General features: G+C 45.7%; 2 protein-coding genes across 5 annotated transcripts in view; one reads left to right on the top strand and one right to left on the bottom strand.

Annotated features, from left to right (window-relative positions):
• Positions 1-1,045, bottom strand: part of CEP70 (centrosomal protein 70) — a 107,125-nt gene extending 106,080 nt beyond the window's left edge. For 2 of the 4 annotated variants that reach the window (XM_017955849.2, XM_009201624.4), the window contains exon 1: positions 867-1,045. The gene's annotated coding sequence lies outside the window, so the exon portion shown is untranslated. Of the gene's footprint in view, positions 1-377; positions 823-866 lie in introns of those variants that run through there. The other 2 variants (XM_003895046.5, XM_017955850.3) reach the window with 2 other exon arrangements.
• Positions 1,046-10,000: 8,955 nt separating this feature from the next.
• FAIM (Fas apoptotic inhibitory molecule) overlaps positions 10,001-13,123 on the top strand; it is a 29,222-nt gene continuing 26,099 nt past the window's right edge. Inside the window, exon 1 of the mRNA XM_009201622.2 lies at positions 10,001-10,040. The gene's annotated coding sequence lies outside the window, so the exon portion shown is untranslated. The remainder of the gene's footprint in view (positions 10,041-13,123) is intronic.

Below are 13,123 nucleotides of genomic sequence, written 5' to 3'. Positions count from 1 at the left end.
TGGATTACGGGCGCGCACCACCACGCCCGGCTAATTTTTGTATTTTTAGTAGAGACATGGTGGTTTCACCATGTTGGCCAGGGTGGTCTCGAACTCCTGACCTCAGGTGATCCGCTCACCTCGGCCTCCCAAAGTGCTGAGATTACAGGCGTGAGCCACTGCGCCCGGCCTGTTTAATATTAACAGTGATTGAAACACTGATTGAAACACTGATTGAAAAACAGTGGCAGTAAAAAAGGAAACTCAGGTCTCTCTGTTACAGGTGTCTTAGCCTTCCGACATTTTTCACCTTGAAAAACTCCTATTAGGCCCTGTATAAAGTCAGAGGTCTCCTGAATCCTGAATTAGGTTAATAAACCGGAGAAAGAGATACTCACCTGTGCTATTCGCCTAACCGCCCCCTTCTGCTCCGAGTCCTCACTCCCCAAACAACCTTCGCGGTTGTTTGACACAAAACGGGCGCTTCAGTCCGGGTCGATTTTGGGGGATGGAGTAATTACCTACAGCTTAAATCGAATCTGTGCCCGCTGTGATTCTAAGCTTTACTCTTACTGCCTCATTTAACCCACACAACCACCTTGTAAGGCGAGAATTACCAGCTTTAGTATACAAATAAAGAATCCGAGGCGCTGAGACATTAAAGGAGAAGCCAAAGAACACAAAGCCTGGGGAGCTGGGACTGCACGCAGGTTTGTCCCATCCCCAAACCCTTACGCAGGGATTTTTAATTGGCGCGACCCTATCCCAGGCGGCTCCTCCCTGACAAGGGTCAGTCTGACCACTGTTAGGCCCAGGTGAGGTCAAGTCCGGGGTGCTCCGAGAAGGGGCTCACGAGTACGCCTCTGAGAGCCCCGAGCGCCACTCACCTTCCTCAGTCGCCGCCTCCCACCAGCAGCCAGCCCGGCCCCGGCTAGGCTGGGATTACTACATCAGGCCCCGCCTCCGCGACCGTTACCGCCGCCGGGGAAGGGCGGCCAATCGAGCCCGAGCGCGTCGAGGGCCAGCCCCTCTTTAGCCTGCGAATGCCCCCAAACGATTCTCTCCAGCCTCACCCGGAAGCTGGGTCCGCCCCGCGCCCTCCGGTTGGCTCAGCTACTGGGGGCGGGGTTTATCGCAAACGTAGGCATCGGTGCGACATGCTAGTCGTGGGCAAGCTGGCGTTTCCATCGCTCTCCTTAGGTACCCTGTCACTTACATGGAGCCTTATTTGCCTGGAAGATGTCAGACATACTTGTGGCCGTGGGTGAAAGTGAAGCCTGGGTTACCTGGCCACCAGAGACTGCCCTCTCTCTCGCCCCCTACCCCGCCGCGACTACGAGCTCTTGCTGGGGTACGGGTCAGCATGTTCTCGGTGTTCCAGACCTGGCTGACCACTGTAGCAGCTGACATTTGGAGGACCCCAATAAATGTTTGTTGATGACATTTCATCTTCCCATTCAGCATTTTCCACATCTCGACGAAGCTTCAGGCCCTACCTCAGGCTGTAAATGTCCACCATTGTGATTGTATCTTATAGCCACATGGTGTCGCTGTTGACAACCTGTCTTTTCAAATCAGTCAAATGATGTAGGTGTGCGTAGATGCAGATCCCACAGGAGCCAGCAGGGATGTCCCATCGAGGGCATCAGCCAACGGTCTCTCATCAGGAGGTCCAAGGGCTCTTGGAGCTCAATACTTTCAGACCCTTCTTAGCCTTCTTCCAGGCAGCTGGGACTACACTTAAGTTTAATCTTTGTGTTTGCCCCATACAAACATGTCCCTACCACAACCTACGCCCACCCACTGTGCTTTCTATACCTGGATATTCACTCTAACGATGGTTAGCAGATTTGCATTTTCAGTTCTCAAATCGCAAATAGTCTCAGTGCTTCCCTTTTCCAAGACAATAGGGTACCCTTGCATACTCTTCTGAGCATGGCTGCCCTAACTGTAGAGGCCAAACATCTTTGGGTCAGTTATGATTATTTTGGATGCATGTGATATGAAATCTGAGTTAAATTGTCTTCCTAAAAAATGAGGAAGTTGCTTATCTCGCATAACAGAAAGCCCAGAAGCAAGGGAGACTTTAATTCAGTGGCTCAGCAAGTTAACAAGGACCCAGTTGCTATTAGTCTCTGCTCTGTTGTAAAAAAAAAAAAAGGTAGACTTCAAATTCATACTAACGTGATTTTCCAGATGTCTACTTGGAGAAATCAGGACCACATGCTTTCTTTTTCATCCAAAACCTTTCCTTCTGGTTTTTTGAGCCAATTAGGTCACACAGGTACACACTCTTCCTCTTTACCAGTAACTGCCTGGGAAATGTACAGACAGCTTAAGCCTGGGTTCCAGAAGTGAAAGGGAGCTATGACAATTGGAATTGGCAATGGTGTCAGTGCTCTTAGGGTCACATGAGTTGCAAGGTGGAGACCTGTAAAGGAGAAGAGGAAAATGGATGCTAGATGGATGATCATCAGTGTCTTTCACAATCTTCAAAGCACAAGAAGGCTGACTCCTCTCTATTTTCTAACTGAATTTTTTATGTGGTGAATGGAGGGGAAGAGGTGCTATAGCACTGCCCTCCAAAACAATTCCCTTCTTATGGATCATGAAAGCCTTTCCAGCACCTCTCTTTGCTAGAGAAGGAAAACATCCTGTACACAAATTTAGTCTTTCACTGAGAATCCTGCTACATTGGTCTCAAGAGTTTTCTATGGGCCTCATCTACCCAATAGAATTCTAATAATTCTAAACATTCATTTAACATTCATTCATTAATAAAAATTTGTTGGCTGGGCGCGGCGGCTCACACCTGTAATCCCAGCACTTTGGGAGGCTGAGATGGATGGATCACCAGAGGTCAGGAGTTCGAGACCAGCCTGGCCAACATGGAGAAACCCCATCTCTACTAAAACTACAAAATAAGCCGGGCATGGTAGCACATGCCTATAATCCCAGCTACTCAGGAGGCTGAGACAGGAGAATCACTTGAACCCGGGAGGCGGAGGTTGCGGTGAGCTGAGATTGCGCCATTGCACTCCAGTCTGGGCAACAAGAGCGAAACTCCATCTCAAAAAAAAAAAAAGAAAAAATTGTTAAGCACTGGTTATGTACCAGGGATTGAACTAGATGCTGAGTCAGATTTATATGTGGGGTAGTTTACAATAGTAAGCCCAGATGTGATTCCTGCCCTCGTGGATCTTATAGTCTAATTGGGGAGAAAATATGAAACAAATGCAATTAAGTATATATTATTAATATAATAAGCGATGTGAAAGACCAGAAGAGGGCTATGGAAGAGGCCTCTCTGACGAAGTGACACTTAAGCTGAAAGTCAAGCATGTCTTCATTTCAGCTTTCTGCTTTCCTCTGTACTTATGACTTCCTAGTATAAATTATAACCTTCATTAGCAGTTAAAACACATCTTTTAATTTCTCAACTTTTTTTTTTTTTTTTTTTTTTTTTTGAGACGGGAGTCTCTCTCTCGCCCAGGCTGGAGTGCAGTGGCGTGATCATGGCTCACTGCAAGCTCCGCCCCTCGGTTCACACCATTCTCCTGCCTCAGCCTGCAGAGTAGCTGGGACTTCAGGCACCCGCCACCACGCCCGGCTAATTTTGTGTGTGTGTGTATGTGTGTATTTTTAGGGGTTTCACCGTGTTAGCCAGGATGGTCTCGATCTCCTGACCTCGTGATCCACCTGCCTCGGCCTCCCAAAGTGCTGGGATTACAGGCATGAGCCACTGCGCCTGGCCTAATTTCTCAACTTCTAAACTGATTCTTGAATTTTCTTCTGGGTATAGAACTGTCATATTTCTCCCTAGAAAAACATGAGTATATCATATGTAAATGGTATTTCATGATGAATTCTCAAAGATTCTTCAACTCATAAGTTTTTTAGACTTAGAGTCCTTTATTACATGAATACATTTGTTTCTGCCTTTTCCACAAGAATTTGAATGTCTGGGAGCATGAACCATGTCTTACTAAACTTCATCCTGCAGCACAGTAGGTGCTAAACACAGCTTTGAACTACATTGTTAAATTTGAGTCAAATTTATTCAGGGCATTCACCTTCGGCAGTCATTTTCCAATGTGAAGGACAATACGCAAACAGCTCAGGCAAATATATTAATGACAAATGCTCAATAATCTATACAGAATAACAATAGTTATGTTAATTGGGCACTTAAAATGTGCTAGGCTCTGTGCTAAGCACTTTCATTTTCTAACTTGTTGAATCTTCACAATAACCTTAATATAAGTACTGTTATTATCTGTTTTACAAATGAGCAAGTTAGGAAATAGAAGCCCAAAAAATTTTTAAATGACTTGCCAAGGTCACACACTAGTATATGGCAAAGCCAGGATCCGAACCTAGCATTCAGGCTCCAAAGCCTATGTCATTAACCACTTGACCATGCCAGTTCTTGTGATGGACATCTGCTTTACCATCAGATTGGTATATGCATTTATTGCAATTTGCAATTATTTGCTGTGTATTAGTTATTGCTAATGTCATTATTGCTAATATCTGTGTATTAGTTATCTATTGGTGTATAAAAATTACCCTAAAACACAGCAGCTTAAAATAAACATTTAGCATCACAACGTTTCTGTGGGTCAGAAATACAGTAGGGCTTAGCTGCATGGTCTGGACAAGATCTTTCATGGGGTTACAGTTAACCTTTTGGTCAGGGCTACTGTCATCTCAAGGTTCAGGTGGGGCTAAAGGATTCACGTTCAAACTCGCTCATGCGGTTATTGGCAAACCTCAGTTCATTCCTCCTCAAGTGGGCCTTTCCCCAGGCTGCCTTAGTGTCCTCATAACATGGCAGCTTCCCACAGAGCACAGCCCAGGCCAGCATGTGAGCAACTAAAACAGAAACTGCAGTCTTTTTTATAACCTAATATCAGAAGTTACATATCACTACTTCTGCCATATGCTATTGGTCACATAGACCAACCCTGGTAAAATGTGAGAGGACTACATAAGGAGATGAATACCATGAAGTGGGAATCCCTGGGGCCCATCTTGAAGAATGGCTACCACCATCTATTTGCACATATTTTTGTGACTGCCTCCTCCACTAGAATGTGTCATGAGTGGGAGAAATGATCAGTGTTGTTCACTGTTGTATTCCCTGCCACAGCACCTGCCATATAACAGATGGCCAATAAGTACTGAGTAAATAAGTGACATGAATTCCAAAGGATGAGCTCCCTATAATCCTCTCTTACTGACAAACAAATTCCCAGTTGCCATTCATGGTACCATTTAAAGCTATATATTTCTGTCAGAGACATGGTCTCGCTGTGTTGCCCAGACTGGTCTCAAACTCCTGGCCTCAAGTAGTCCTCCCACCTCAGCCCCCCAAAGCACTGGGATTACAGGCATGAGCCCCTGTGTCCAACCCATTTAAATAATTTTTAAAAGCAGAAGAATATCATGCCCAAGAACACTTATTCATGTATATAAAATTATAGACTGTGGACTTGGAAGGAACACACAGATTAAAAGATCTGTTTTAACAGCTAATGAAGGCTGTTTTTTACTAGGAGGTCTAACACAGTTTACACACCAAACTCAAGGGAATGTTGGCCTTTTGGAAGGAGAAAAGAGTAACAGTATTGAGATTTTCTTCTATTAAAATTTTAATACTAAATCAATATTTAATGATGGTCAATTCTGGGAGGCAGGAATATGTGTATTATTCTCTGTATTTTTCTATAGCTGTAAAATTTCTCAAACAAGATAAAAAATGTTAAAAAGTCTTGACCAGACCAAGTGCAGTGGCTCACGTCTGTAATCCCAGCACATTGGGAGGCCAAGGCAGGCAGATCACTTGAAGTCAGGAGTTCAAGACCAGCCTGGCCAGCATGGTGAAACCTTGTTTTTACTAAAAATATAAAAATTAGCCTGGTGTGGTGGTGCATGCCTGTAATCCCAGCTACTTGGGAGGCTGAGACAGGAGAATCACTTGAAACTGGGAGGCAGAGGTTGCAGTGAGCTGAGATCACACCACATTGCACTCCAGCCTGGGTGATAGAATGAGACTCTGTCTCAAAAAAAAAAAAAAAAAAGGTATTGACCAATTGGAACATGTGTCTGTACTGCCTTCCTTTGCCTCTGCTCTAATTAAGGCTGTACTGTAAATTCCAGTCTCCAGATAACTCAGATCAGTACCTATTTTCTCCTGAAATTGTCCAAGCTGTCCAAGCTTTCCTGGTCTGAAGTTCTACACAATCACCTTGCTTGGCTGCTTGTTCCCTTTCTGTATTTTTGTAGAGAGAGCCACAGCCTCTTTGTGCTGAAAGGGAAGTGCCTAAGCAGTGGCAGCCTGGTCAGCACTGGGAGACTGTGGTTACTAGCACTGGTTCTGACACACAACCCTCTAAGGCAGGCGCAGCAGCCAGAATCCTGGGTCCTGGGCTTGTTTCTGAAGTGCTAATGCCTCTTCCTTGAACACATAGCCAATAGTCATGCTAGACCAATGCTGGAAGGGCACATGGAAAATGTTAAATTTGTAGATATCAGATTAACTTTTCCTTTTTATTTTGGTCTCCATGCTGTTTAAAAAAGTAAGCTTGGAAAATCAACCAAGCTAAGGGAGGTGGTGCATGCCTACAGTCCCACTACTCAGGAGGCAGAGGCAGAAGGATTGCTTGAGCCCAGGAATTCAAAACTAGCCTGAGCAATATAGCCTGTGAAGAAGAGGAAGAAAGGAAGAAGAAGAAAGGAAAAAGGAGGAGGAGGAGGAGAAGGAGGGAGGAGGGGGAGGAGGAGGGGGAAGAGGAAAAGAAAAAGAAGGAGAGGGGAAGAAGAAAGGAGGTAGAAGAAAGAAAAAGAAGAAAAGAAGGAGGTTGGGAGAAAGGGAGAGAGAGAAACAAAGAAAGAAAGAAAATCAGTCGATCCATTAACAATTTCCTTTTCAAAAGGAGGCCCAATGAAAACAGGGACTATTGTGAATGAAAGTGTTTTTAGCTGCTCTCTTAAAATAATCAGTGGTGTCTAAGGGGCAGTTGCTGATAGGCAGTTTATGAAGTCAGAACAGCATCTAGGTGCTTCCTGGGAAACAAGCTAACAATGTGAAAGTGAGATCACCTTCAAAAGCAGGATCAGCCTGAACAAGTATATTTTATATTCAAGTTCAATACCTTCGACAATGTTCTGTTCAGACTTTGTTTCTCTCTGTAACAGTCCTGCCTGTCAGGTAACAAGTTACTATTCCTACCTGATATGGTTTGGCTGTGTCTCCATTCAAATCTCAACTGAAGTGTATCTCCCAGAATTTCCACATGTTGTGGGAGGGACCTAGGGGGAGGTAATTGAATCATGGAGACCACGCTTTGCTGTGCTATTCTCATAATAGTGAATAAGTCTCACGAGATCTGATGGGTTTATCAGGGATTTCTGCTTTTGCTTCTTCCTCATTTTCTCTTGCTGTTGCCATGTAAGAAGTTCCTTTTGCTTCCCCCCATAATTCTGAGGCCTCCCCTGCCATGTGGAACTGTTAAGTTCAATTAAACCTCTTTTTGTTCCCAGTTTCGGTATGTCTTTATCAGCAGCATGAAAATTAACTAATACAGTAGAGTGGGGTGTTGCTGAAAAGATACCTGAAAATGTGGAAGCGACTTTGGAACTGGGTAACAGGCAGAGGTTGGAACAGTTTGGAGGGCTCAGAAGAAGATAGGAAAATGTGGGAAAGTTTGGAACCTCCCAGAAATTTGTTGAATGGCTTCGACAAAAATGCTGATAGTGATATGAACAATAAGGGCCACACTGAGGTGGTCTCAGATGGAGATGAGAAACTTGTTGGGAACTGGAGTAAAGGTGATTCTTGTCATGTTTTAGCAAAGAGACTGGTGGCATTTTGCCCCTGCCCTAGAAATTTGTGGAACTTTGAACTTGAGAGAGATGATTTAGGGTATCTGGCAGGAGAAATTTCTAAGCAGCAAAGCATTCAAAATTGTGACTTGGGTGCTGTTAAAAGCATTCCGTTTTAAAAGGGAAACAGAGCATGAAAGTTCAGAAAATTTGCAGCCTGGTGACGCAGCAGAAAAGAAAAGCCCATTTTCTAAGGAGAAATTCAAGCCAGCTGCAGAAATTTGTGTAAGTAACAAGGAGCCTAATGTTAATCCCCAAGACCATGCGGAAAATGTCTCCAGGCCATGTCAGAGACCTTTATGACAGTCACTCCCAACACAGGCCCAGAGGACCAGGAGGAAAAAGTGGTTTCATGGGCTGGGCCCAGGGTCCCCATGTTGTGTGCAGCCTAGGGACTTGGTACACTGTGTCCCAGCTGCTCCAGCCATGGCTGAAAGGGGCCGACATACAGCTCGGGCTGTGGCTTCAGAGGGCGGAAGCCCCAAGCCTTCACAGCTTCCATGTGGTGTTGCACCTGTGGGTGCACAGAAGTCAAGAATTGAGGTTTGGGAACCCCTGCCTAGATTTCAAAAGATGTATGGAAATACCTGGATGCCCAGGCAAAAGTTTGCTGCAGGGGTGGGGCCCTCATAGAGAACCTCTGCTAGGGCCGTACAGAAGGGAAATGTGGGATGGGAGCACCCACACAGAGTCCCTACTGGGGCACTGCCTGGTGGAGCTGTGAGAAAAGGGCCACTGTCTTCCAGACCCCAGAATAGTAGATTCATTGACAGCTTGCACTGTGAGCCTAGAAAAGTCACAGACACTCAACGCCAGCCATGAAAGCAGCTGGGAGGTAGGCAATACCCTGCAAAGCCACAGGGGTAGAGCTACCGAAGACCATGGGAATCCACCTTTTGCATCAGCCTGACCTAGATATGAGTCAAAGGAGATCATTTTGGAGCTTTAAAATTTGACTGCCCAGGCCAGGCGCAGTGGCTCACACCAGTGATCCCATCACTTTGGGAGGCCGAGGCAGGTGGATCACCTGAGGTCAGGAGTTCAAGACCAGCCTGGCCAACATGGCGAAACCCCGTCTCTACTAAAAATACAAAAATCAGCCAGGCATGGTGGTGGGTGCCTGTAGCCCCGGCTACTCTGGAGGCTGAGGCAGGAGAATCGCTTGAACACAGGAAGTGGAAGTTATAGTGAGCTGAGATCGTGCCATTGCACTCCAGCCTGGGTGACAGGGCGAGACTCCATCTCACACACACAAAAAAAATAAAAATAAATAAATAAATAAATAAAAAGTAAGCTAGTTACTTCCTAGACACAATGATGGGGGTACAGTTATTGGGTAAATACAGCCGTTCCAAATGGGGGAAATTGCCCAAAACAAAGGGGTTACAGGGCCCATGCAAGTCTGAAATCCAGTAGGGCAGTCAATTTTTTTTTTTTTTTGAGACGGAGTCTCACTATGTTGCCCAAGCTGGAGTGCAGTGATGTGATATCAGTTCACTGCAACCTCCACCTCCCAGCTTCAAGTGATTTTCCCACCTCAGCCTCCAGAGTAGCTGGGGCTACAGGTGCCCACCATCATGCCTGGCTGATTTTTGTATTTTTAGTAGAGTCAGGGTCTTGCCACGTTGGCCAGGCTGGTCTCGAACTCCTGACCTCGGGTGATCCACCCCCTCAGCCTCCCAAACTGCTGGGATTACAGGCGTGAGCCACCGTGCTTGGCTGCTCGCTTTTGAGTTTACAGGCTCATAGGTGGAAGGGACTTGCCTTGTCTCAGATGAGACTTTGGACTGGACTTTTGGGTTAATGCTGAAATTAGTTAAGACTTTGGGGAACTGTTGGGAAGGCATAATTGATTGTGAAATGTGAAGACATAAGATTTGGAGGGGCCAGGGGTGGAATGAGATGGTTTGGCTGTGTCCCTGTTCAAATTTCTACTGAATTGTATCTCCCAGAATTTTGACATGTTGTGCAAGGGACCTAGGGGGAGGTAACTGAATCATGGAGGCTGGTCTTTCCCATGCTATTCTCATGATAGTTAATAAGTCTCACGAGATCTGATGGGTTTATCAGGGGTTTCTGCTTTTTCTTCTTCCTCATTTTCTCTTGCTGCCACCATGCGAAGTGCCCTTTCACCTCCCGCCATGATTCTGAGGCCTCCCCAGCCATAGGGAACTGTAAGTGCAATTAAACCTCTTTTTGTTCCCAGTTTCGGTATGTCTTTATCAGCAGCATGAAAATGAACTAATATACTACCTCAGATGTCCTGGGCCTGTAGGATAGATAGGTGGAAAATGCAGCCCAAACTGGTATGTTCCTCAATGCCAGGTACCCCAGAAACTATGCCCAGAGAAGAAACAGTGGCACAGAACAAGCCAATAGAGGAATTGTGGACTGCCTTCCCTACTCTGGGCAGAGTTGGGTGTACCTTATGGGCAGGCCAGACTCTGCTTTACTCTGAAATCCCTGGGCAGAGGGGTTCCCAAGGCCTCTAAGAGTAGGCCTGGATTTTTCTTCACGCACAATCAGTACTTTTCTAATAACAGGCTATGTTAACATAAACTTTTCCAATCCCACAGGCCTGGCTCCCCATCTTGGTCCTGCAACTTCTGAAGGGCTTTGGGCTTTGGGTATTTTTGTAAAAGGAGGTAAATAGAATCATTGAACTGTTGTGAGAACTAGAGGCAATGGCATATAAGTCACATAACAAGCATTTTATGAATTATACCTTATTGGTCTTGTAAAAGATATCCAGATTCTTCAAGTTTTTAAGAAAATATCCTTCATTCAATAATGTCTTTAAGCTGCTCCCCAACCAGGGTTTCCTGGTTCTAGCTCAGCAACTCAGGATTGTTTCTCAGAAGAAATAATGACTAGAAGAAATCAGCTAGCTGTTTCTTGTCTCTGGGAATTTCCACTCTGGAGCCTTTTACCTTCCCCCCAATTCATTATTTCAACAACCATTTATTGCAAACTCTCTGTTCAAAACACTGCTGCAGCAGCTGGGGCTGGTGGTTCATGTCTATAATCCCAGCAACTTGGGCTGAGGCAGGAGGATTGCTTGAGGCCAGAAGTTTGAGGCGCCAGCGAGTTATGATCATGCCACTACACTCCAGCCTGGGTGACAGAATGAAACTCTGTCTCAAAAAAAAAAAAAAAAAAATAGACAAAAAACACTGCTGTAGAAGAAAATACAAATATGAAGTCTTTGTCTTCAGGGAGCCCTCAGTACAGGGTAGCAAACAAAAAAGCAGTGCTAAGTAGAATCCTTGTATCATAATTTGCTTAGTAATCAGTCTTTATCACTTTGCAGACTGGTTAACCTCATCAGTAGGTTGTTTCCTATTGTCTCTTAACTACTTTCTCTCACATACTTGCTTAGCACCTAGAAACTGCACCTATCCTACAAACCCCAAAGATGAAACAGTCCTTTATATTAACATAAAGATGCAGAAAGAAGTTACACAATAGGGCCTAGATGTCCCTATCTTAAGTCCATTTTGGCTGCTGTAACAAAATGCTGTAACAAAATACTTGAAAGGGCTGGGTGTGGTGGCTCACGCCAGCACTTTGAGAGGCTGAGGTGGGTGGATCACCTGAGGTCATAAGTTCGAGACCAGCCTGGCCAATATGGCAAAACCCCATCTCTACTAAAAATATAAACATTAGCTGGGCGTGGTGGCGTGCGCCTGTAGTCCCAGCTACTCAGGAGGCTGAGGCAGGAGAATTGCTTGAACCTGGGAGGCAGTGGCTGTAGTGAGCCAAGATCATGCCAGTGCACTCCAGACCTGGGTGACAGAGTGAGATTCCATCTCAAACAACAACAACAACAATAAATATACAAGAAGGAAAAGGAGAAGAAGGAGAAGGAGAAGTAGGGGAAGGGGAAGGGGAAGGGGAAGCAGAAGGGGAGGGGGAGGGGGAGGGAGGAGGGAGGAGGGGGAGAAAGGCTAGGTACAGTTGCTCAAGCCTGTAATCCCAGCACTTTGGGAGGCCAAGGTGGGAGAATTGCTCGAGCCCAGGAATTTGAGACCAGCCTGGGCGACATAGTAGGACCCTGTCTCTATAAAAAAAATTTTTTTTTTTTTGAGACAGAGTCTCGCTCTGTCGCCCAGGCTGGAGTGCAGTGTCCGGATCTCAGCTCACTGCAAGCTCCGCCTCCCGGTTTACGCCATTCTCCTGCCTCAGCCTCCCACGTAGCTGGGACTACAGGTGCCCGCCACCTCGCCCGGCTAGTTTTTTGTATTTTTGGTTTTTTTAGTAGAGACGGGGTTTCACCGTGTTAGCCAGGATGGTCTCGATCTCCTGACCTCGTGATCCGCCCGCCTCGGCCTCCCAAAGTGCTGGGATTACAGGCTTGAGCCACCGTGCCCGGCCTCTATAAAAAATTTTTAAAATATTAGCCAGGTGTGGTGACATGCACCTATAGTCCCAGCTCCTTGAGAGGCTGAGGTAGCGGGATCGCTTGAGCCCAGGATGTGGATCATGGCTGTAGTGAGCTGTGATCATGCCACTGCACTCCAACCTGGAGTAAAACCTTGTCTCAAAAAAAAAAAAAAAAAAAAAAAAACTTAGACTGGGTAATTTATAAACAGCAGAATTGTATTGCTCACAGTTCTGGAGGCTGGGACATCCAAGATCAAGGCTCCAGCAGAGTCATAGTCCGCTGAGGGCTTGTTCTCTGCTTCAAACATGGTGTCTTCTCAGTGCATCCTCACATGGCAGAAAGGTCAAACAGACTCCCTCAAGCCTCTTTCACAAGGGCACCAATTTCCCCCACAAAGGACTCATCCTTTTAATCTGAATGTGTTGGGGGTTAGGTTTCAACATATGAATTTCAGGGAGATACCAGCATTCAAGCCATAGCAGCCCCCAAATACGCTGGGCCCTCAAAACCCTCCAAAATCCCTTCACTTGTCTCTATTCTATGACTGGGCCCACTCTCCACAGGGACCACTCACTGCTCCTCACATGGCCCACTCAACAACTTTTCTCACTCTCTGTAGGCAATATTGTGTCCTCCTTAAATTGAAAATCAAGGCCACCTAAGACACTACCCAGGCCTGCTCTTCATTCATTCATTCATTTAATAAATATTTACCAGAGCTAATATGGGCCTGCGCAGTGCAGATGTGAGACATACAAGAATGAGAGCCAAGCAGCCGTGGTCTCTGCCTTCATGGATCTCAGTCTACTGTTAAGTTACACATTCAACAAAAATTACACAAATTATTGCACACCCTGAAAGGGGCTAGGAAGA

This window comes from Papio anubis, chromosome 2 (assembly GCF_008728515.1).
Source record: "Papio anubis isolate 15944 chromosome 2, Panubis1.0, whole genome shotgun sequence".
In the NCBI taxonomy this organism is placed as follows: Eukaryota; Metazoa; Chordata; class Mammalia; order Primates; family Cercopithecidae; genus Papio; species Papio anubis.
The sequence above is the reverse complement of the archived record's forward strand: the minus strand, read 5'-3'. Positions and strand labels throughout refer to the sequence as shown.